This window comes from Lissotriton helveticus, chromosome 7 (assembly GCF_964261635.1).
Source record: "Lissotriton helveticus chromosome 7, aLisHel1.1, whole genome shotgun sequence".
Classification (NCBI taxonomy): Eukaryota; Metazoa; Chordata; class Amphibia; order Caudata; family Salamandridae; genus Lissotriton; species Lissotriton helveticus.
In genome coordinates this window covers 942,574,168-942,600,524 of record NC_136068.1, presented here as the reverse complement: position 1 = coordinate 942,600,524, position 26,357 = coordinate 942,574,168, and positions in this window count along the sequence as shown.

The window sequence follows — 26,357 nt, the reverse complement described above, 5'->3', positions numbered from 1 at the left end:
CCATGGGGATGACTCTCAAGGCAAAGTTTAGCTGGCCAACTGTCTGCTGCAACAGCTGTAAAGTGACTTTCTTCTGTCGCAAACATAGCTCAAGGGTTGCCCTGAATTTCACGATTTTTTCTTTGGGTAGCCTGAAACAGCCTTCCACGGAATTCAATTTGATTCCCAAGAATTCCAGACATGTCAATGGCCCTACCGTCTTTCCCTGCGCAAGCGGGACCCCAAAAGCACGCATGAGCACGCAAAATTCCTGCAATGCCCACGCGCACTCCTGCGAGTCCGCTGGACCCAGGAAAAGAAAATCATCTAAATAATGCATGACATCCTGGTGACCCGTAGATTGTCTCAGAACCCACTCTAGGAAAGAGCTGAATGTTTCAAAGTAAGCACATGAAATGGAGCAACCCATGGGCATGCGCATGTCCATGTAGTATTTATCTTCGAAGGAAAAACCCAGCAAGTGTTGATATGCTGGGTGCACTGGGAGTAGTCTAAAAGCTGACTCAATATCTGATTTTGCCATCAGTGCCCCCGGACCCAAGACTCTCAACATTTCGACTGCCTGGTCAAAAGAGGCGTATTTCACACTACAAATAGACTCATCAATTGCATCATTCAATGACAAGCCCCTTGGAGCAGACAGATTGTGTATGAGCCTATACTCGCCCCTTTCCTTCTTTGGGACTACTCCTAAAGGTGAGCAGACAAAATTCTGTACAGGGATCTCATGGAAAGGCCCCGCCACCCTGCCTAAGCGCAGTTCCTTCTCTATCTTGCTCGCTACTACTCCGGGGTTGTTCTTAACTGACAACTGGTTCCTACACTGTGGTGTCCCCGTATAACCCCCAGCAGGAATCCGGAAACCATGTGTAAAACCCTCTTGAAGCATCCTTGCAGAAGTATGGTTAGGGTATCTATTGAGCCAAGGGATCATAGCTGCCAACAAAATAGGAGAATGCGCAATAAGGGGATGTACTCTGCTATTCTGGTTTCCTCCTCCCTCTATTACCTGATGCATTGGCCTTTGACCAGTATGTCGCTTCTGGGTGGGAAGGGTGGCCGCATAAGTTACACGTGTGCCTGAATTTGCAAGTGCCCGGTGCCCTGTTGCAAGTTCGCCTATTGAAATCCCAGCAGACACCTTTCCCACCCGTACCGCCTCTGTTCTTATTTGCCATTTCCACGCCTTGCGCTGGCCAAAAAGGCTGTTGAAAGGGCTGATGGGGCTTAGGGGAATAACCTTTGTTTCAGGTAGCACCTGCGCCTGCCGACTGCCCCTTCTCAAACTAAGAATGCCAGGAAATAGAATCAACTTTGTCCCAGGCTAAGGATCTGTTAAACTCCCTCGATTTCCTGAAGGCTATGTCATATTCCTTCCATGCGTCCCCCCCATGATTCTCGTTGAACATTGTAATCCTACTCTGATCACAGGCCATCTCAGCTTGCTTACCGGGGAAACGTTCCCCAATGACTGCACTATAAACAGAAAAGGCCCTGATCCAGTTGATGAGAGTCTCCTCCACCCTAAATTTGTACAACTGAGACCGCCATTCACTAGGCAACATCATATCTTTCTGCGATTTCGCATATTCTCACTCCCTGTTGTCAATCAACAATGAGAAAATATTAATATACTTGTCCGCCCAAATTAATTCCTTCACACTCTGAGGTACATGCTGCGCCAAACTCTCACTCCTGGAGGGGATTGCGCCCTCGCCCAGTACCGGCAGGGCAACCTCCTTACCACTTTTGGTGAGTTGTGATGGTTCCACGGTCTTGACTGCGCCCCCATTGCTTGCTAGACCTGTTTGGGGAGAAATTGGTGCACCTGGCGTGCTACTTTCGCCCCTAGCCACCAAGATTTGAGCCACCATTCTCTGGGCCTCTGCCGAGGGATCAGCTGCGGGAGGTAACATTCCCCCGATCCCCAACCATGGGAGCACAGCTGCTATCTGTGCCGCCAGTTCTGGTGGCACTTGACCCTTGACCCGGAGTTGCTGGAATGACCGGCGGTACAATGGCCGGCACTGAGCCATTTGCTTTTGCTACTGGCAGCGAGATACCCACGGGGACCGGGTTAATGGGCGGCATAATTGGCGCTATTGGCACACTGACAGGAAGTTGTGGGGCGGGGGCTGGGACGCCCGCTGGAGGCTGGGGGGCAGGAGTTGGTGAGCTAGGAGTCACAGGCGCTACATTCGGTGTTGGACTCGGGGACTCCCCACCCCCACAGGGCCCGGGGGGGCGACCAGCAACCCTCTTAGTTCTGGCCCGTTTGGGTGGTGTTTAGAAATCCCCCCTTGGTTTGGGGGGCACTATTGGGTAGATGCATCATTGTTGCCTTTTGCGATTCCTAAATTGCGAAAATTAAGGAATCGCAATTTAGAAATCGCAAACGGCAATGCATGAACAATTCGCAATTATTTTTGCGAATCGGTATTTTTCCTTAATTGCGATTCTCAATTTGCGAATCGCAATTAAGGAAAACCCTTCCCATTGATTCCTATGGGCCAAAAGGCCCATAGGAATGAATGGGAAGGCAATCACTTTTTGCGAATTTCAAATTGCGATTCGCAAAATGTGAATGCAATTTCAAGGGTGCAGGGGGGGGTCCAAAGAACCCCTCCCTGCACCCCTGAAATGTAACTTTAAATCCAATTTACACACACACATGCCCCAAGGGCATGTGTGTGTGTAAATTTAAACTTCCAAAAATGCAATTTGTGCATATTTGATAGTTTTAGGTAAATTAGCATGAAGTTCAATTTCATGCTTTTTTACCCCTTCCAAACTGCGAATTCGCAATTTAAAAATAATCATGCATTGCATTTAAGAAATCTCTAATTGCGATTTCTTAAATGCAATCGCAATTTTAGAAATCGCAACATGGTTGCGATTCCTAAAATTGCGAAATGCATGATGCATTCCAAATTAGTCAATTGCATTCGCAAACGGCCGAAAAAAGCGATTCGCACCGTTTGCGAATGCAATTCCGTTTGATGCATCTAGGCATATGTTCCGCTTAGGCCTTCCCGTGGGGCCTGTCTGGGCATCCACCCTTGCCCCCAATTCAGCCACAGTCTTACCCAGTTTGTCCACTTTCCCCAATCGCTTGTCCATTAAGAGCCTCACAGCGGAGCGAGGAGCGAGCCTGGGAAGCGCGGGCACAAAGAGGCCGCTTCCCGCGCTCCCCAGGCTCTTAAACTCCCCCTATGCCAGCGGTCCCGCCCCCTTGACCCGGAAGCAAAAACTGCTACCGGGTCAAATGGCGGGACGCGCTGACCAATCAAATCGGGTGATGGGGGGGGGCGGGCCCAGCCATGTGTGCGTGGGGGCCGAGCGCCCCCCCCTTTCCTGTAGTCTGCCCCTATACATCACACCTCCTTTCTTTCACTCCTTCGAGAAGACCATGAGAGAATTCATCTGGAGTAATTCACGTTAGAGGGTGGCATTGTCAAAACGCTACTTGCCCACAGACCAAGGCAGACTTCCAGTGCCGAAGCTGGAAAGGTATTACCTCGTTGCCCAGATTCAATGGGTGGCGAAGTGCTTTGCTGGACTGCACCTGGCTAGCACTGCCAATCTATCGCCCGCCCGGTCTCTCTCAGTGGTTCTTAAAATATTTCACCCATGCACTAGCAGGGAGCCGCCAGAGTCACTGCTACTTGATACTGGGTACCGTTTTTTCCATTGTTGCCTGTACTAACGTGAAATATGATCCAATATGTGCTGACGCTTCCACTGCCGGGGACACCCAGGGTACTGACTGCCACTACAAATTAAAAACTCTCTGTCTGCCTAGAGGCTGGCTTGCATGCCCTAGGGGACCTCTATCTGGAAAAGGCCCTCACACCTTACGACTCCTTGGTGGAGGAAGATGGCCTACCCCTAGCCAATTACTTCTGCATAACTTGCTAATTGCAGTGCTGGGTAAAAGATGGGGTGACATGATGCAGGAACCCCCAACACACCTCAGCATACAATACCTCCACGTCATTGGACCAGGCAGACACCTCATACACTGATTTGCAGACTTGCTATGCTCCCACACAGCAATACAGCTCCTAACTCTGCGGCACCACTGAGAGGGACACAAAACCATCCTTGCACTGACAAGGAGTGGGCAGCCCTATTAGAAAGCCTGATCTGTGTCCCCCATAACTCTTGCTTTGAACTCATCCAATATTATATTGTCCACTGGGCCTACATTACCACAGCTAAAATAAACTGTTAATTTAATTGCATTAACACTGAATGCCCTAGATGTGGCCTGCTATATGCTGACCTAGTCCATATGCTATGGGTTTGCCTGCTCCTTCAAACTTACTGACGAGGTGTCATGACTCGGCTGTCTACCTGCACAGGACGCCAAACATTGCATATATGGGAACTCTGTATCCTGGGTCTGTTTCGTAGGGAAAAGAGACACAGGGCCACCTCCCACTTCCTTGATTTGGGCATGCTGACAGCTAAATGCCATATTACAAGGCGTTTGAAATCACCCTAGCCACAGCCGCTAGCTGCCTGCCAGCAGTGGCTCTTGCTATGGGCCCAGACCGAGAGCACCAATCTTCACATGGAGGACAATTTAGGGCTGCGTAAGTACCTTATTGCAGCAAGTTGGGATGCCATATTGCATGATTATGAAAAGGAAGAACATCCTGATCCAGGTCCCCTAGAAGCTACGTTGAGTGAGGCTTATGAGGAGACAGAGATATCAGGTGACATTTCACACTCAATATGTGGTGTGACGGCTGACCTTCTCTAGCTCACTTCACACCAGGATTTGTACTCCATAGGTGGACCTGGAGAGTCATGTGTATCATTGATCGTTACAGGTGACTCTATTGAGCAAGGAGCCATGGGGACTCTAATTTGAAATAGGTCATTTAGTTTATTGATTTAGTGGACATTGGAATTAATTGCTCCTTGTTAGAAATGTGGTTTCTGGTTGGTTAGGGTGTGCACCTAAGCTAGGCAGAACCCACCACTCTAGTCAGGGCAAGGGAGTAACAAACTAAAGAAGACCCTTGCTTACTCCCTTGGTAGCTTGCCAGAGCAGTCAGGCCTATCCCAGAGGCAATGTGTAGAGCGTTTGCGCAACACACACACACACCAGTGGCACACTAAGCACACCACAAAAAGAGACTCCACACAAGGCTATAAAAAATATCCTTTGTATTATTCATAAAAACACATTAGATCACAATCACATATATCACTGTGCCACTAGGCACTTGTCATAAGAATGCATATGATACCCTTGGAGCATAACTTGCTTTGTAGTACATAGAGCACATTTGTCATAAACATTTAATGAACAATAAGGCAATACTTCTAACACCAGGTCCTCAAACTGACGCAGTTTGGGGAAAACCATGTAAACACATAAATCACCATACTCTCCTCGTAAACATATAGGGTACAGCTTCCCTGCACTCCTACAACAATTTACACAGGATTTTTCAAAGTACATGTAGATCTACCTGCTGAACATAGCCCACCAGCTCTGTACTGCGAGGAAACACAACATGTCCCCCAACGATAGTGACAGGCAGCTGACCACAGACAAGTGGCGCAGCTGCCGAGCCAATCACAGTGGGGGCTCGTCCTGGGTTCACTTTTCAATGATCGTAGGGGAAAAGTAGGGTCCTTAAAAGAAGGTGTATGGGCATGGAGTGGCAGCTGCCCGCAATTGCACTGAGGGACAGCCGCTGCCAGAACACACAGCCTCATACAGTAAGGAGACCTCGCTGGGTGCCCCCTTGGTCGTGGCCCGCAATAAACAGACTGACCCGCACTCCGGGCGAGTCGGACTCTTTCTGGTTGTCATGGACCCCTTCGGGTCAAACAGCACGGCCGCTGCAGTCTTTGCAGCTCATCTTCTCCTGCTACCAGGGCTTTTCTTGGCCCGGAGCTGTCAATGGGCTCCTGACATCACCACTCTGACGGCGAACTCTGGCCCTGCCTACCAGGGCACTGAGCTCTTCCACTTCCTCCTCGGGTGCAGGGCCTCCTCACTGGAGAGGCGGGCTTATTTCCCTTACGGCTCCCTCGTTGCTTCAGCAACTGGCTGAGGGGTGGGGGTGTTCATACTTCAGATAGAGTGGCAGCTTCTCTGATAGGCACAATTCCTCACCATTGCATTTCAAACGGCTGACTACAGAAGTGCCCACCATGCATTTTCCCTCAACCATGAAGGAATGTATTATGGCGCTCTTCAAGTGCTTCCTGTAAGTCAACTAAAAGCACTCACCGGTCGCTCACAAGCGCTTCCCATCATCACAGACCTCTCAACACACACTTTGCTTACACCTGGCCACACAAACGCTTCACTACATACTAATGTATTGACACAGGGCACCACAGACCCTAGGAGATCTCTGGGGCACACACCCAGCAGGAAGCAGGCTCCAGCCAGCACACAGGATCCTGGTAGGAAAAGGGGTAGTCTTTTCAGCAGGCCAGCACAACAAGGCAAGGAGTCCTATGGCGGTTCCTCCTGGCAGTCCCCTGGCCATCTGTAGTGTGGAAAGCCAGCAGAGGCTGGTTCTAAGTCCACGCTGTGTCTTCTAATTTTCATGGGGCACAGCCCCTGTATTTATGGTGGAAAAGTCTTTGTTCTGGGGGCACTTTAAAAACATTTTAGAAGTGCACAACACCCCCATGCACATTGTAAGCCCTGGCCCCAGACACGACACAGGGGGGCAGAGACAGCATTGTAGAAGGCAGGCACATCCCTGTTCAGGTACAGGTGCAACCCCTCCCACCACTCAAAATGCCGATCAAGCCTATTCAGGTGCCAGGGGAAACTCCTCCCGCTACTCTAAATTCAGCCAGGGTCTATTCAGCCTAGCTCTGATTAACCCAGGAAAGGCAGGACACACCTCAACCCCCTTGTGACTGGCTGGAGTGAATGCACATCCATCTCTCCTGTCAGTCAGAACCAGACAGTGAATACACATCCGGGCAGGGCATAAAGACACATAAGCACACAGAAATGCCCTCTTCTAAAAGTGGCATTTCTAAAATAGTAATAATAAATCTGCTTTCACCAATAAGCTGTATTTATCACTACTATTCCAAATATCCCAAACATGTTCATGCTATCCTTCACAGATCAGCAATTACCACTGAAGCACATATTAGGGAATTCCCAATGCAATCCTATGAGAGGGCAGCCTCACAGCAAGGAGAAACCAAATAGGCTGTTTGTCACTTTCAGGACATGCCACACAGTTAAGGCACGTGTCCTATGTTCTACCTACACAGCACCCTACCCATAGGGCTAGCTAGGGCCTACCTTAGGGGTGAAGAATATGTAGTAAAATGGGAGTTTAAGATGTGGCAACCACTTTACCACGTCATTGAGGCAGTAAAATGCGAGCGCAGGCCCTGCAGTGGAAGAGGCCTGAGACAGGTTTGAAAGGTTACTTCAGTGGGTGGCACAAGCAGCGCTGCAAGCCCACTAGTAGCATTTGATTTACAGACCCAGGGGTATATGAGATACCACTGCCTTTCAGGTAAATTAAAAATGCCTAACAGGTGTAGACCAATCTTACCAAGTTTACAAGAGAGATCACATGCACTTTAAAACTGATCAGCAGTGATAAAATGCCCAAAGTCATAAAACGACCTACAACAGGTCAGAAAAAATTACAGGAGGAAGGTAAAAAAGTTCTGGGATGACCCTGCAAAAGGGCCAAGTCCAACACTCCTCTATCATCTTTATTTGCTACGGGCCTACAGCTGGCCCATCATGAGCATCTTACATGTTTCATACTGAGTCACCATGGGCATACTATCATTTTGGTACTAACAAGTGCTTGCTTTTCCATTAAATGGGACAATATAATGTAACATGCACTCTGTAACACACCGGGATTCGCTAATGATCTGCATGCTGTATTTATGTATCAATGGAAATGTATCTTATCCTGGTAAGAAATCTACTTAACTTTGTTAAAATTTTATAAAACAGATTCAAACAAAAAAAAGACGTAAACCAAGACATTCACCATCAATTAAGCATCAAACCCCTCTCAAACCTCCTTTCAGTATTGGGAGGCGCTAGGGGACACACAGCGGAATGGCTGGGTGAGATCGCAGCTCCGCAGGGCAGACACGAACATTACGGGATTTGAGATACCCAATGCCCAAAATTAACGGACCCGACCATCGGAACATGCATGGGAAGGTGCCAGGACTAATGCGCACTAACTAGGCTGATTAAAGAACGGCGGATACTAGCGTTTTTAGCTGCGGAGACTGGAAATGCCCGGAGAGTAAAATGGCGGACATCGGAAGCGAGACGACCTGAAAGATTTCACATCGGCTCTAAGTATGCTACCGAATGACATTATCTGGCCTCGAGAGGGAGAGCGATAGACTGATGCAGCACCAGTGCAGCGGCGACACAGCGGTAAGCTCAAGTTTACGCACCGCGTTATGCCGAGAAGTAAAGAGCTAAACCGGCAGGGTCGGACAAAATGGCGGCGCCCGTAGCTTTGGGATAAACCCATGCAGAACTGTAAATAATCGGCACTACGCTGCAAACGAGGTTCGTGATATTGGGTGCCGGGGGCTGCCATCCCTATCATCAGAACTACATGTACTGGCGGTGAAGAGTGGAGCTGGGGAGGCGCGGCTAAACCGACGGTTGCAAACAGCACACAGAAAGGTATATACGTTGGAGGCAACGGCATGCGGGCTGGGAGGCACAAGTGTGGACAAAGCAAAGCGGCTGGAAGACTTGGTGATGTCTGGGAAGAATAGTTTGAAGCGCTGACAAACGTATGGCTATTAGCGGACAGCACTGCTGACAGAACGTGGAGTATACGCAACATAAAGGTGAAATCACAACATGTGGGGATCTGGTGATGTGCTGATGCACAAGTATCAGCAAAAAGAGGCTAGAGGCATCTAGGTGCGGGTCACCTCACAGCGTGGTCTACTAATACAGTTGGTACAACAAGCACGCCAAATACGATCTGCTACAGCGGTGGAGGCGTTGGGGGCTGCTGCCGGTGAAGAGAGGGGGAAGTGGATTGGGACCCCAGACAGCCTTGCACTGCAACTAAGGCATAGCTACCCAGGCCACTCCAAGCACCACGACGGTGGCGCATAACAGGCAGACTCGCTCCGCGGCACACATCAGCATAGTCGAAGCAACGCAAGTAGCCACCATGGTGCGACCAGACAAGCAACAACCCAAAATAACGTTTGAGGCAAAAAAGGCGCCAAAGTGCACCTAAGAACAGGCAGTGGGCGAAGCCCCCACAGAACAACAAGCAAGTAGCAATATGGAAAAAATATTACAAGCCATACAGTCAAATTTACAAGATATAAATGGGAAGTTGGATCATTTGACGTGTCGTATGGACAGCATGGCGGCCAAAATGGAAAAACACAGCGAACGGCTGGAGACGGCAGAAACACGCATATCAGAGGTGGAAGACGAGGCGCACGCAACTACCAGCAAGTGCACTGGCATGGAACGAGTTCTGGACGTCATAAAGGCCAAAGCGGAGGAGTTGGAGGCGCGATCCAGGCACAACAACGTTCGAATAACGGGGCTGCCAGAAACGACAAACACAGGCCGCATGGATTCATACGTTGACAAGCTATGTACAGACATATTTGGAGCAGAAGCACTATCATCAATCTTCATAGTCGAGAGAGCGCACCGGTCGCTGGCACCTAAACCGCCAGCAGGGCTACACCTCTGCCAATTGTAGCGCGAATTTTGTACTACAGGGACCGAGATAATATATTGAGACTCGCGTGAGAAAAAGGACCGATCACGCATCAATGAAACAAACTTGAATTTTACCCTGATCATACCGTGGCAGTCCAACAAGCATGGAGAGAATTTTCAGCGGTGAAAGCGAAACTACGTTACCTACAAATAAATTATGCTATGCTGTACCCACCCCGTCTGAAAGTAACGTGGGAAGGGAAATCAATACTTCTAACAAGTCCCAAAGCAGCACAAGACTTTGTAAAAAGAATATCGAAACAGAATAAGGCCGCAGCAAGGAGAGATCAACAGCAGGACTCGGACTGAGCGGTTGATAGCAGGAAAGAAACTGTGTGGAAATACTGCGGTAAGGTCAAATATTGGTGGTAAAGAGATGGATATTGTTCTCCCAGTGGTGGGCTATGAAGGGGACACCGACGGGGTCTCTGAGCAATGTACGGGACATACGAGACGACCCTGTTGTACTTTAAGCGCACTGGTCTCCTTTGAGAATAGCCATAAGTAATGGGGCAGAGAACACTGAGGTGCAGATTCGTATGGACCGAGTGATTCATAGTCGGGAACATGAGAATTTGCTTGATGTTGTAACTAGCCCTGTATGGAGGGTACAGACTGCTACCGAGATGAGACCTGAATGTTACAGTTGAACACTATGGGGGCAACGATGTTGAAATATAGGGGTGCAATACGGATATAGCACCGTCATTGGGATGTACATAATGTTGGAGGTAATATGTTGATGCTAGGTGACTAATTGTTCTGCATTCAGTAGCTAAAGCCTAAACTGGTGACAAACATGTTCTTGTTAATCACGGACAGTCTCTTGGGCGCATAGATCAGAGTTACTAAGGGGTACTGTCAAATGATCGAAATCAATGCATGCTGTTGTATTATGTGGCATTGGGGAATATCCTGCACTGCCCGTTTAGGCATCGAGGAACAGGTCTGCCCCCATCCATTCAGTTGGGTGGTGTGGTGTGCCCTCAGCGGACCTCAGGAAGGGTGATCCCCACATCAGTTATGTTACGGAGGGGTGTTACATGGGGTATGCGGCTTCGGCAGGATTGGGTTGCTGAAGTGAGTGGGAAGGGGTGGGGGCAGGGTGTTGTTCAAGTTCAGAGACCAGGGCATTTGGGATGCATTGTTGTTCTGCATGTTGTACGGCAGAAGGTAACAAGGACAATTGAAACCAAACATCATCATGTCAATTACGAGTTAAGACAAGCTTACACTAGAACTGTGATTCTTATATGTTTGAACACTAAATTGCGCACAATGTGAAGAGTTCCGGTAGAGCCCACTTAAACCTCCTCACGTAGAACGTGAGAGGTTTTACACAGCCCAAGAAAATTAGGCAGATATTTGATTGCTTGAATAGGGGGGAAATTGATTTAGCTTTCTTACAGGAGACACACATAGCGCCTAACACACATCAGACTATTGGGGCGAGATGGGCGGAATCAACCTACACAGCCAATTACTCATCATACTCAAGAGGGGTAATAACATTGATTCGGAAGGGCACGAATTTCATAACAAGAGAGGTGATATCGGACCCAAATGGTAGGTACGTTATAGTCTCAGGGACATTACGAGGGCAGAAAATGACTTTGGTGAACATATATGGGCCAAATGTGGACGCACCGGAATTTTTTCAGGGACTGTGGGATCACATGCATGCACTGCAAGATACACAGATCATATGGGGGGGGGATTTGAATATAGCCCTGGTGGACCACGTAGACCGATCTACAAATTCGGCAGAACCGCACAAGAAAGCTAGGGCGAAAGTTTTAGATATAATGAAAGATATATCGTTGACAGACCTCTGGAGACACACATACCCAGACATACCAGGGGCGACGCACGTGAATGTGATCCACAACAGCTGGTCCCGTATTGATTACTGGCTAGGCACTGATAACATTGTGTTGTGGTCGGAGGAATTGCGTACTCTTCCTAAAACGCTGTCAGATCATAATCCGATTCTACTGAAGCTTCAAATACCACACTATTTGCCGCCCCCATTTCAATGGAGGTTCAACGCTCAAGCACTAACAGACACAGTGTATGCTGACACTATTCATAAGGCGATAAAAGAATATTTTCAGTTAAATGAAGCAGCAGTCGAGGATCCGGGGCTATTATGGGAGGCGTTTAAGGCCACAATAAGAGGAGTCTGCATGGGTACCACAGGGGGTATCTTGCGGGACATAAGGCAGCAAATTAGGAGATGTGAGGAGCGTATGAAAGAACTGGAGGCGACTTATGAAAGTTCATATGACCCAACACTGTTAGGAGACTTGCGACAATTAAACACAGAACATCAAACCTACATCGAGGATGAGCTAAAATATATTAATAAAAGACAAGTAGCCAGGAACTTTGGGGAAGGGGGTAGGCCAGGGAGAATATTGGTGACTAAAATATGTGAGGGTAAAGGACATAAAGCAATCTTACAAGTAAAATCGGAGGATGGCACGCTGAAGACGCAGGAGAAGGATATATTCAATGCTTTGTGGACAATTATAGTGCATTATATACATCGCAGTCCACAGCTTCGTCTACAGAAGTTCTGACATATCTCGAAGACATAACCATTGCGTGGCTATCAGATGGTCAGAGGGAATACTTGGCGTTGCCAATAACGGTAGAGGAAGTGACAGAAGTAATACAGTCCTTACCGAATGAGAAAGCTCCCGGCCCAGACGGATTCACTTGCGAATTCTATAAAAAGTATGTCGACATACTGGCTCCCCATCTGGTAGCCATGTATGGCGCCACATTTGATCAAGCAGAACTACCACCAACTCTTAGAGAAGCGGTAATTATAGCCCTTTTGAAACCGACTAAGGACCCAGAGATATGCGAATCCTATAGGCCCTTATCTCTGATCAATGTTGACTCAAAGATTTTAGCAAAAATACTAGCAATGCGTTTACAGCCACTAATGACGAATCTGGTGCTCCCTGATCAGGCAGGGTTTATACCGACAAGAGCCACATCTCATAATACTAGGACACTGTTTGCCCTCTCCCACTATCTTACACCATCTACGAAGGCAGTGGCGGTCATGCTAGATGCCGCCAAGGCATTCGATTCCATAGAATGGCGCTACATACTATCTATACTGCAGAGAATGGGCTTCCCCCAGATATTTATTCAGTGGGTGTCCTTATTGTACACGAAGCCGAGGGCAAGAGTGAGAATAAATGGGTATATATCGGATGCATTTGTCATTGAAAGAGGGACTCGGCAGGTTGTTATTTGCGCTAGCCCTGGAACCGCCAGCTTGCCTTGTCAGACAGAAACACAAACCCTCGGCCTTACAATTCCCATCCAGACCCCTACACATATCCCTATATGCAGACGACATGCTTTTGTATGTATGTGATCCTGAGAAGTATCTAGACCCTCTATTAAGGGAATACATAAAATTTGGTAGGCACTCTGGTTTGGCCATAAATTGGTCTAAATCATCAATCATCCCCCTGACAAACACGACCACGCCACATGAAACTGAATTCCCGTTAGACTGGCAGACTGACCCTATAAGATACCTGGGGGTATGGTACCATAGAAACCCGGCAGTGGTAATAAGCTCAAATTATGGACGTTCTATCTCAAAGCTTGAGGACAAAATTAAACGTTGGTTGCACCTACCACTATCGTTAGCAGATCGCATTGCGATTGTAAAGATGAATATCCTGCCTAAATTCCTCTCCCTTTTTAACAACATTCCCATCCCGCCCCCAGGGGTGGTTTTTAAACACATAAAATCACTAGTGTTACAGCTGATATGGGCGGGCAAACAGGCACGCATAGACCTCAGAACACTAACACTGCCCTATGACAGGGGAGGATTTGGGGTGCCGGACTTCTTATTGTATTATTTATGCGCCCAAGCACAGTATGCTGCCTACTGGTACCATAGGGTGCCATATCTTAAACACACAGCTGTGGAAGAGGGGGACGCGGCGCCGATACCACTGACGGCAATTCTGACCCATAGACGACCGCCTTTACACTCAGAAGACATAAATACTATTGACACCACGGCAAAAGCATGGCAAAAACTAGGGCACCTGGCACATAAGGTCCCACTATATGCGCCGGCATTGCCATTACACCATAATCTGGAATTATCAGTCACTGGTGAAACGGTGGGTATGGATCTACTGCGCCAGGTAGGCATAGACAAAATGGGAGATCTCTTTCATGAAGGGGAGATTAGAGGGGCGGAGGAGCTGACGTACATCCAAAACAAGACGCTACTGTTCCGCTTTACATATTACAGACTGCAAAGAGCAATGCAGAAGTTATACCCAACCTTCCCCTGCGAACCGGAGAGCCTAAATACACTCCAGCTCATAGTAACGACCTTGGATACATCACACCTGGTATCAAGATTATACTCAACAGCACAGGCAGAAATTCCATATAATACTGATAAGGCTAAATCGAGATGGCATTCATGGCTAGTAGACCCTCTAATGGAGAAAGAATGGCAGCAAACATGTGCATTAGTACAAATACTCACTCCCAACGGCAATTTGCGCATCATACACTACAAATATATCCACCAGGCATATTACACACCAGTCAAACTACAAAGATATGGCTTACAAGAAGAGGCAACATGCAAAAGGTGTGGGGGGGTGATGGAGCTGATTTTGTAAATCTAGCTTGGAGCTGTACGAAAATACAAGAATTTTGGAAGGAAATCACAGCCAAACTCACTGTTATGGTAGGGGCGGAAATAGAATGCTCGGTGAGAACCTGCTTATTGGGTCTACTAACACAAGTACAAGCAGAAAAACACAAATTTTGTGCCATATCATTGCTGTTAGCTAAACGCCAAATTGCGCAATGTTGGAACAGTAAAAATGCGCCTAAAAAGTCCCAATGGTTACGAGATATGACTAGATGCATAGATAGGCTTTTGACATATGAGGAGGAGCTACCGACCCGATCCAGGCCAAAGGATTACTGGAGATTCTTCACGGATTATATAAGAACATTAGAAACAGATGAGGGATTGCAAATTAAAACACTGCATAAAAATACATGTTTACTACTACATTGATATATGTTGCCCTTGAGGAACCGGCTGTAAAGAAGGGAAATGTACTATGTAAGAACTGACGATGTATGTGAGGATGTAATGGTCTCAGTTAATGGTTGTCAATTGATGTTTCTTTTTTTGTACTTTTTGAAGAAATCAATAAACAGATTAAAAAAAAAACTCCTTTCAGTATTAGCCAGCCATTCATAATCCACCTGTCTTAAATCTTAAAGCCATATTCAATTCTCCAAAGATTAACTATCCATTCATTATTCAGCATCTATCCAGCATCCAATCACCATTCATTCACCCATTATTCATTGTCAGTTCACTGTTTGTTAACCATCCATTGACCATTTATTCAAGTTCTATTTATCGTCCATCCACCTAAAATTATTTAACCTAGCAATTCAGCCATTCACCATTGATTATGACACCAATGAAACTGGACACTGTACAACAGACATAACTTTCAGTATTAAACACTACACTGCAAAAGACCAAATATGATGGAGACTAAATATGCGACGGGCTAAAATGGCTTCCAGATTGGGGCATAATATGAGGGGGGGAAGCCACACATATGGCACTCGCAAACGAGCATAATAATCTAGACGGTGGCTCAAGTACCATAAGCAGTACATAATATGCCAAGCGAGGCTTATACGATAAGGAGCTATAATACAGATGAGGAAAGCAGATCGATACACACTATTTCGGTGCTCTGCATAGCTTTGTACAGTACTCCAGAAGAGGCCTTAATAATGAAGTTTACACATTGCAGATGCACCAAATCCCACGTGTATGCTGCTTTTTCTCTTCCACTACTTCCAATATGTACTTTTGCTCTCTTCGCAGGCTTGTCATATTACTGTTCATTTGATGCAGCGGTTCTCCTGAAATAATTTCTAAAACCATGGCACCTTTCCCTGAAGTACAAAATCAATACATATAATCGACAGTGGGGCCCATAACACCGCGAGTCACTCACAAAACACTTACACCCTACTTCATGGATCGGTGAGATTCAAAGGAGAGCTGCTTTATCATAGTGGAGTGTCTAAACTATAACTGAATATATATACTATTTACAACTGCAGTTTAAACGAGTTTTACCATGGTTTTCATTAACAAAACATTTATTTAGACACGCCACCACTGTGGTCGACGAATCTGCTAGTAAAAAATTAGGAGTAGGAAAACTCAAGACCAGCTTAATTCTCCATTTATCTAATTTGTATTAAAAGCAAATTTAACATGTCTAAAAGTGTATTCACTTTATTTATTTCTGTATTCAAAAACGGCATTGAAAGGAAAATAAGGATTTTATTTCAAAACAGTTAATTTCATTTATTTTTAGAAAATTCTGAAATAGACATTATATTTAGATTTCAGAAATGCAAGTATTAGCAAAAGACAGATAATTCCCAAAATTCATCCCTTCTCCTAACTTCCCTGACTGATAATCTCACCTAAAGTTCAGACCTCATTCAGAAGAAATAGAAAAATTATTCAAAGTCTTACATCTCAGGAAAAATCAGCATACGGACAGCATCTTGGTAGGAAATCGAAAAGAAGTTTTTCCCTTTCTAAAACCATCACTTTTTATACCTTATTCACTCGCTCTGTCTATCTAAAAGAGTAACTTTGAGCCTAAATTCAAGTTCTGATTGGACAATTTGGGGTGGATGAGCATCACCTCATAATTACAATATTTGTTATTCTTCCGTCAGCTAGATTTTTAAAAGGGTCATTGTTTTGGGCAATGTCCAGCCTAGTCCTGTTCTCAACTAGCAACTTCACGTGATCTTCTCACGTTCAGAACCATTGTGCTCATCCTTTTTGGCAGCCATCTAGATTTCCAGGCCACATCGTCCTTGAACTGCATTCACTCCAGGCACCAGCAGCGCGCATTCGAACTCAGACTTTGGCTTGCGCATGCTCAGTTAATTTTCTATTCGCAGTTTAATAAGTCAGCCTTCTTTTTGCTAGGCCTCCCAGGCCAGAATGGGAACTATCATAGAAACAAACACAAACGAACGTTAATTTTGGAAATGTAACCCTTCTGTTTACCTCCCCCCTTACTAAGGTTTTCCCTATTAGTAGTTACCTAGCAAATAAGCAACATTCAGGCATAATATACTCACCTGTTTCCACGTTTTGCCACAAAATACGTAAACAAAAAGCACATTTATGCTGCATTTCATTACTTCAAAGCTGCTTATTAGTTTAGGACACGACAAAATCACATAATTAGTTCATTATGATTATGATTGCAACATAATCAAAATTAGTTCCCACGTGTACTAGTGTAGGTGCATTTATTATTCTAAGTTAAATAATTACACACATCACTCAATTAGTTCAATTTATGTTTATGGAAGTGTGATTTTGCAAGAGGTACACAAAATTTTGTTTCTTCACCTTGATCCATCAACTCCCTCCCCCCTTTATCACCAAATATCTCCCAAAATTTAGCACATTTTATCAGAACATGCTTCAAATTTTTCAGATTAGTATGTATTTATACTTTAGTATCTTTTTCTCTGGTCTCTTTAAAAATAGTTTCTCGGAACTCCTCCATTTCTACATCACCTTTTTCTCTTTCTCTTTCTCGTTTTTCTTGGATTATCTTCTTTAATGACTTTCTAACATTCCTTCTTTTTCTGTATATGCAACATAATCTTATCATTAAAATCGCTAATACTATCACTGTTACTGGAATTAGTATTTTGCCTATAATGGAACTACCTATTTCCAACTGCTGAAAGACTTTTACCAAGTCGTTCAAGAATACCATCAACCTCCAGTGGTTCAATTTCTCTATGCAATTCTGTAATATTTGTAATGTACTTTTCAATGTTTTGACTTTTGTCTGGAATATAGGTGCAGCAGTGCTGTACTTTCAAAATTCCACAAACTCCTCCTTCTTTTGCTAATATTATATCAAGAGCAAGACGATTTTGCATTACAATAGTCCTCATAGCAATCATTTCGGTGTCTACCATTAAGAATCCACCTGCTGTGTCTGTTGACAAACAATCTACTATCGTTGACAATTTTTTAATTCGATTTGCATTAAAAGATATTCCCACTGCTGGTATCAGTGCTCCAAAAACATCACCTATTATTTCTAGGACACTCTCCCTTTTTCAACAACTAAAAGGTTTATCTATCTCATGAATGCCATTAGTACCTCTATCTAGATGAAAAATTTTAGGAAAGACCAAACCCACGTAGCAAGTCCCATACCAGTGGTCAGGTAATCTATAATAAGCCTTCTTTCCACAAATGAAATAAATACCAGGAAAAACTGGATCTCCTCCCCCTTTAAATCTCCAACCCCCTAGAATTTCCTAACAATGGAGTGTCTATATTTATTGCTACATTCACATTTCTTTCATCAAGATTCTCGTCATTAAATGTCCAATATTTGGATTTCTCATGCTTTACTTTTTCTTTACGTTTATAGGCAATTCGCCTTTCCTCAACCATATCTAAAAATGCATTTTCTTCCACTCTCATTTTACATGTCAAATTATTTTTAAATGCATAATCATGGCTCAATTCATCTATTTCTAAAAAGAATTTTCCCAGAACTGTGGCAGGCTTTTTCTTATTCAGTGCATTATCAATTTTCAAATTTGCAAAAACTTCATCCGAATTAGAATAATGATATTCTAGTTTACCTGTTTAATAAAACAGGTTTGCAATCACACTACACGTGACTCCATATGTAAGTGGAAGGTGGCGATATGTCACCCCCTCGGAAACAGATGCAGGCAACTTTACACACACATAACAGTCGCTAGCATCCATTGTCCTGACATATTCAGACAATAATCTTGAAAACGTATTTTTGGTGAAATCACTAATAGAACTATCCTGGTGTATTTCTGGCCTATATACATGCTGCTTGTTAGACATTGATTCCACATTTTGTTCACTTGAACTCACATAATGTTTTAACTTCACTAAGTTATCCTTAAAAGGAATGACAATAGCCAAAATTATCCATATCAATATTAGTAGCCCAGTACATATTAGACATGATCTACACCATTTTCTAAAAATAGAACATTTTGTTTTATGCTCATTGTTAACCATTGTATTATTTATTTTTTATTTTTTACACAGCAAATTTTTCTAACAAGTTTGCTTCAACCTTGTGTCACCTATTTTATTTTTCACTTACAATGCCTTCTCTTCTAACAGGATTTTAGGTTTTACCTTTACCTTATCTTTTTAATAAATTACCACTTTTCTCTGTGCTTCAGTTCTTAACTCACTTTGATCATTTGTCTTTGTGCAGTTCAGATTCTATTAACTGCTGTTTACTTCTTCAATTGAAGGCAATATTATGTATGTCCATTCAGGTGATGTTTACTTCTGATTTGGTCTTCTCACTCTTTTTGGCCTCTGGACAAATTCTATTATTTTTCCCAATCATTCTCTCTGACTAGTTATTTCATTAACCTGGTCATCTCGTTTTCTTTCTTTGTTAACCAGTTTAAATCTTAGTCCATCATTTCCTTTAGGCCAATTATCTCTCTTGCTAAATCTTTTTGTCTTAGGCTCCGTGGTGTTATGTTCCACTCTCCAAACCCTTTTTCTTGAACTCTTTCTTAATGGAGTTTCATCTTCACTGTCGTCAGTTTCACTTTCAGTCTCTTCGACAGTTTCATTTATGACAAACTTTACAACGTCTTTCTCTTTGTCAGAGTCTGTTTTCTCTTTTGACAGTTCTTTCACTCTGTTAGGAACATCTCTATAGCTGGTACTTGGAATCTCATCCTTATTGTGAGTTTTTCCTTCTTTTCCAGTGTCAGGATTTTCGTCCCTGCTTCCAGAACTTTCAGACTGTTCTTCAGTATGTTCTTGATCACCAGTTTTATCTTTGCTTTGCTCAGTGTCCTTACTGGTGTTATTCTCTACCAATTCTCGATCTTCAGATTGATCTTCAGAACTCGGTACTTCAATAATTTCTCCTCCTCCTTCAGACGCAGAGCTAGCATCTGATACTTCCAGATATTGACGTTCCTGTCGATCTTCAGTATCTGGACAACTCTCTGGTTCACCTTCAGAGTCAGAATCAGTTGTGCTTTCACCTTCTTCGTTTGGATTTTCAGGCTCAGGCACATGGATAGTATGGCTTGTGTGTACCCATCTCTTTACTCCAGCACATTTAACTGCAGTGGTGCTAATCAATATAACTTGTCTTGGTCTCTGCCAACGAGGCACCAAACAGTTTCTTCTGCGGTGTACTTTTATGCGTACCCAGTCTCCAGGAACTAGGTCATGAGCTGGACTTTTCTCTTTCATGTTTGATTCAGTTCCCACCTGATGGAACACAGAAGTCCAGATAATCAAAAAGGTCCAACCTCAAGTAGTTAACTGTGAGTCCAGATATTGTTGGCATACACAGTGTTTGTTAAAATACCCCTCACACACCAAAAGGGCCCTTGGTGTCATGCTTCATCATCGGGGTCTTCCAGTTCCGCTGCGGGACGGGGCGTGTTACGACTAGCGACTACGCTGGAGCACCTTAAATATTTGTGAGTGCTATGTGAGTTGAAGTGAGTGTAGGTAGGGTCAGGGGTGTTTAGAAAAGTGAATCTAAAATGATACCTGGCTTTGTGAAAGCAAAAAACTATTTATTAGTCACAAGCTGGTATCGTTAAAAAAGGTGTAGCGGAGACTGATAGGCTTGACAATGAGCTTTATCTCATAGTGGCGTCAACATGTTTTGAGGCAGAACGCCTCTTCGTCAGGACGGGGTCTGATCCCTCTGTCACTCACTAATGTTGATTCACAGTATGTGCAATGTGTATATACAGGTGAAGATAATCTATACCTATGTGGTATGTATTAATTCCTATAGTGTACAGTCCTATCAGTATTGCTGAATAGTGGGCCTGCAAGAAACAAGGAAGAGCATGTGAATGTTTTTAGCGCGTATCCCAAAGCGCAATAGGTCTCCTAAATTGGGAGAATTTTTTTTTGCGTGACATAGAAACATGTCCTTGGTGGACCATGACAATACTAGGTCCAGGGTTTTTTGTTAAGGGATGAAGAGACACACTTATATGTTGTTAAAAAACACAAAACACAACATAGACATATATGTAAAAAGATGGGGACACAGATTCCAGGTTGACAAATAGAGGTAAACATTGCTAGATACATACTGTCACAAGCAGGGGTTAATGCCCCATGAGCCGATAGGGATGAGGGGTAAATGGAACTTCCATCTGTGGAGATTAAATATATAGCAAGGATTTGTGCCTGGAGTAGTGGAGATTATGGCACACAGGAGAAAAATGAGTCCTCAGCACTCCCTATCTCGGCTATGCCGTACTTACTAGGCCACGAATAGTTCTCGCATCCTCCCTCGTCCAGACCCCCAGGCATGTGGTTCTGGAATGCATCTCTCTGGCTCTCAAGAGTAACTTTTTCATGTATGAAGGCACATATTACCTCCAGAAACATGGGACCAGCATGGGAAGCACATTTGCTCCTAGCCTGGCCGGTCTCTATGTCCACCACCTAGAGATGACCAAAATCCTGCACGCACAGAACCCCTTCCACAGTCATGTGGTCACATGGAAAAGGTACATCGGCGATGTGCTAGTGATCTGGAAGGGTGATATCCAATCAGTAAACAATTTCATGACCTGGTCGAACCTGCAAGATCCATTTTTGAAATTTACGCATACTGCATCTAATGAGAACCTTGTGTTCCTAGACCTAAACATTTACCCCAAACAGGGTAGACTACACACATGTACGCACTTCAAGCCAACTGCTAAGAACTGTCTTCTTCTCTACAGCAGCTTCCACCCGAGACACCTACGGGATAATCTGCCCTACGGGCAATTCCTTCGCCTCAGGCGTAACTGCTCTGACATCACGGAGTTTAAGAACCAGGCAGTGGATTTAGAAAGGAAACTACTAAACAGAAATTATCCCACAACTATTGTTAAAAAAGGTTTCAAAAGAGCAAGGAATAACAATAGGGAGGCCCTTCTCGAGGACACAGTTCCTAAGGAACCAGAGACCCACCCCATCTGAATAACAACCTTCAACTCGAACTCTAACAGAATCACTAAAATAGTGAACAAACACTGGAGGTTTCTTGACGGGGGTTCTTTGAATTTCCCAAGACCTATGTTCTCCCATAAAAGAGGGAGAAATCTTAGAGACATATTGGTCCATAGCAGACCTAGAACCCCTGTGGAAAACGGTCCACCCAAACTAGCGGATGTGGGAGGGCACCATCCTTGTGGTACCTGCACCCACTGCGAACTGACCAGTAGGAGTAGGACGATCCATTTTTCTAACGGTACAAACTGGGAACAACGGGCATTCACAAACTGCAATAGTCGCAATGTGATCTACCTCATCACTTGCCCGTGTGCAAAGAATACATTGGAATGACTTCTAGACCCGTCAAGGTACAACTACAAAAATGGCCACCCATTACCTCTTGATGGGACACAGTACGCAGGACCTACACTGGACAGTGGTTGAGTCCTTCAAAACTGATAAGAACCTTCTGGAAAAAGAACAGCGATGGGTGTTCCGTCTGGGCACTCACATCACTGGACTTAACGATGACATACCCTGGGCGCAATTGAACCTGTAATGATCACCCCCGAGTTTGGAGCTACAAAACATGGGTCTTCATTTATAGACTACCAATCATACACACAAAACGATGACAAACTATCTGCGCAACTGATCCCCTTTTTGATCATCCCGTGTTTGGAGTCACAATCCATGGTTTATCTTTTACACTACCCATTGTACATAGCCTCATTAACAAACGGAGGGACCTCATAGCATACTTCCCACATTGTTTGGCAAGTTTATAGAATTGTACACCCAATTTTTTTCACCATTCCAAGATGGCGCCTAAAGTCAACCTAGCCTTAGTTATCGCCAGTCACCATTCCAAGATGTCGCCGTTAGTCAACCTGGCCTTAGTTATCGCCATTCCAAGATGGCGCCTAAAGTCAACCTAGCCTTAGTTATCACCAGTCACCATTCCAAGATGGCGCTTAAAGTCAACCTAGCCTTAGTTATCGCCAGTCACCATGGTTACTTCCCCTGCTGACCAAACCCAGGTGCACGTAATTAATCAATTAAGACCAGTTTTAAGCAGTATATAAAGGGTATCCCCCTTCGTACCGGCCACAACACGGAAGCCGAGAATGAGGGAGGATGCGAGAACTATTCGTGGCCTAGTAAGTACGGCATAGCCGAGATAGGGAGTGCTGAGGACTCATTTTTGTCCTGTGTGCCATAATCTCCACTACTCCAGGCACAAATCCTTGCTATATTTTTAATCAGCACAGATGGAAGTTCCATTTACCCCTCATCCCTATCGGCTCATGGGGCATTAACCCCTGCTTGTGACAGTATGCATCTAGCAATGTTTACCTCTATTTGTCAACCTGGAATCTTTGTCCCCATCTTTTTACATATATGTCTATGTTGTGTTTTGTGTTTATTAACAACATATAAGTGTGTCTCTTCATCCCTTAACAAAAAACCCTGGACCTAGTATTGTCATGGCCCACCAAGGACATGTTTCTATGTCACTGTAAAAAAAATTCTCCTAATTTAGGAGACCTATTGCACTTAGGGATACGTGCTAAAAACATTCACGTGCTCTTCCTTGTTTCTTGCAGGCCCACTATTCAGCAATACTGATAGGACTGTACACTATAGGAATTAATACATACCACATAGGTATAGATTATCTTCACCTGTATATACACATTGCACATACTGTGAATCAACATTAGTGAGTGATAGAGGGATCAGACCCCGTCCTGACGAAGAGGCGTTCAGCCTTGAAACATGTTGACGCCACTAGGAGATTAAGCTCATTGTCAAGCCTATCAGTCTCCGCTACACCTTTTTTAACAATACCAGCTTGTGACTAATAAATAGTTTTTTGCTTTCACAAAGCCAGGTATCATTTTAGATTCACTTTTCTAAACACCCCTGACCCTACCTACACTCACTCCAACTCACATAGCACTCACAATTTTTTAAGGTACTCCAGCGTAGTCGCTAGTCGTAGCACGCCCCATCCCGCAGCAGAACGGGAAGACCCCGATGATGAAGCATGACACCAAGGGCCCTTTTGGTGTGTGAGGGGTATTTTAACAAACACTGTGTATGCCAACAATATCTGGACTCCCAGTTAACTACTTGAGGTTGGACCTTTTTGATTATCTGAACCATTTACTGGAGGAGGGTGCGTCCACCTTGGTGCTGATCAGCACCACCTCTTCACTCCCTAATTGTGATTTTTGTTGGAACACAGAAGTCACCACGTCAGACAGGTTTTTGCAATAAGCCAGTATGATGTCATCATTTATTGTGAACAACTTATCAGCTGGTACAAATGTCTCATCACCCTGCCCATTAAAATCTCGTGTGGACTCAATCCAGTGTTTCTGTCAGATATGCTTCTTAAGGTCATCAAAACAAGTGGCAAGGCATCTGGCCACTTCAGTCCTGTTGCCAGGAACATTTTAGCAATCCTGTTTATAATTGTTCCATTTACCTGTTAAACTACTCCTGAAGCCTCAGGTCTGTAAGCACAATAACGTTTCTGGCGAATGTCCAGTGCTTCACATACCATTTGTATGAGTACATTTTGGAAATGTGGGCCACGATCAGTCTCGATCGTCACGGGGAAACCGAACCTAGGGATGATTTCACGTAGAAGTAACTTTGCAACAGTTAGCCCATCATTCCCTCTTGTGGGAAAAGCCTCTACCCATCGGGAGAACAAACAGATGATCACCAAAACATATCTGAGTCTGTTACAAGTAGTAAGCTCAATGAAATCCAATTGCATTCGTATAAATGAACCTCCCTCCCGTCCTCTGGTTCCCAAACTCACAATGGTTCTTCTGTTTGGATGAAACTGTTGACATACAAGGCATCTCTGATATAAGCTTTCAGCAATCATTCTGAACTTTGGATTGTACCAAGTCTGTCTGAATAGACAAAGCATAGCATCTCTCCCAATATGAGCTTGACCATGGTACATTTGGCCATATTTGAGATCATGCTATCGGGCATTACTGGTCTTTCATCTTTGTAAACCTATATTTCATTTTCCTCTCTTTGTCAGCATCCTGATTTTAACCAGACATTTTTCTCTTCCTCATCAGCTTCTTCCTGCATTTGCCTCACTTTCTGCCAAGTTTCAACTACAGTTGTTCGCATTATAGGACTTGAAACATGCACTTTTTCCCAGTCCCGATTGATGGATGCAAGATTTTTAGAGCAATATTTGGCAATTGAGTCTACATACCTGTTACCTTGGGTGATGTAGTCATCCCCCTTTTTATGTGCTGCACACTTCACCACCGCTATTTTGTCAGGCAGTTGAATTGCATCAATCAACATTCTCCCAAATTCTGCATTACGTATGGGGGATGCTGCAGAAGTCAAATAACCTCTTTGGGACCACAGTTGTCCGTAATCATGGACAACCCCAAATCCATACTGACTATCAGTCACTATGGTAACCTTGATTTCCTTTCTCAGTTCACATGCTCAAATCAAATCAATCAATTCTGCTATTTCAGCAGAACAAATTCCTTTCAGACAAGAAGCTTCCAATACATCTGCCACTGTGCAAACGGCATATGCTGCACTCAAAACACCTTCATCTGTTCTCAGACGCGAACCATCAACAAACATCACATAATCGGATTCAGGCAATGGCTCATCTCTGATGTCTGGTCTTGGTTTGGTACAGTATTCAAGAACATCTAGGTATTTGTGATCAACCTCATTTCTCACTTCAGTTTCCATAATATCAGGCAATAATGTGGAATGATTCACATTTACACATCTAGAGATTGTCACATTTTCTGCTCCCAGAATTATTTTTTCGTATTTTGTCATCCTATTGTTGGTCAGGTACTATGTTTTTGTCCTAGTGAGGCGAATTTCCACAGAATGAGGTACATACACTCTCACAGGAAATCCCATCACTATTCCTTCACTTTGTTCCAGACTGACGCTTGTAGCTGCTACTGCTTTCAGACAACCTGGCAATGCTTTTCAACAGGGTCCAAAACAGCTGAGAAATACGCTATTGGCTTTCTTAGTTTTCCATGTCTCTGGATTAGTACTGACAATGCACATCCTTCTCGTTCACAGCAGTACAGTTCAAACACTTTTTCATAGTCAGGCATCCCTAACGCTGGTGTTTCACCTAAGCTAATTTTTAACAGTTCAAATGCTTCCATTTCAGTTTTAGTCAGAACTATAGGGTCTCTGATATCTGCTCTGGTTAATCTCTGCAATGGCTTTGCAATCAGTGAGAATCCACTAATCCACTGTCTACAGTAACCTACCATTCCCAGGAGCATTCTCGCTTGTCTTTGAGTATTTGGTGGCTGCATTCCTTGTATCATTTTGATTCTTTCTGCAGTGACTTGTCTTATTACTTTGGCAATCTTATGACCTAAGTATTGCACTTCTTTCTGACAAAAT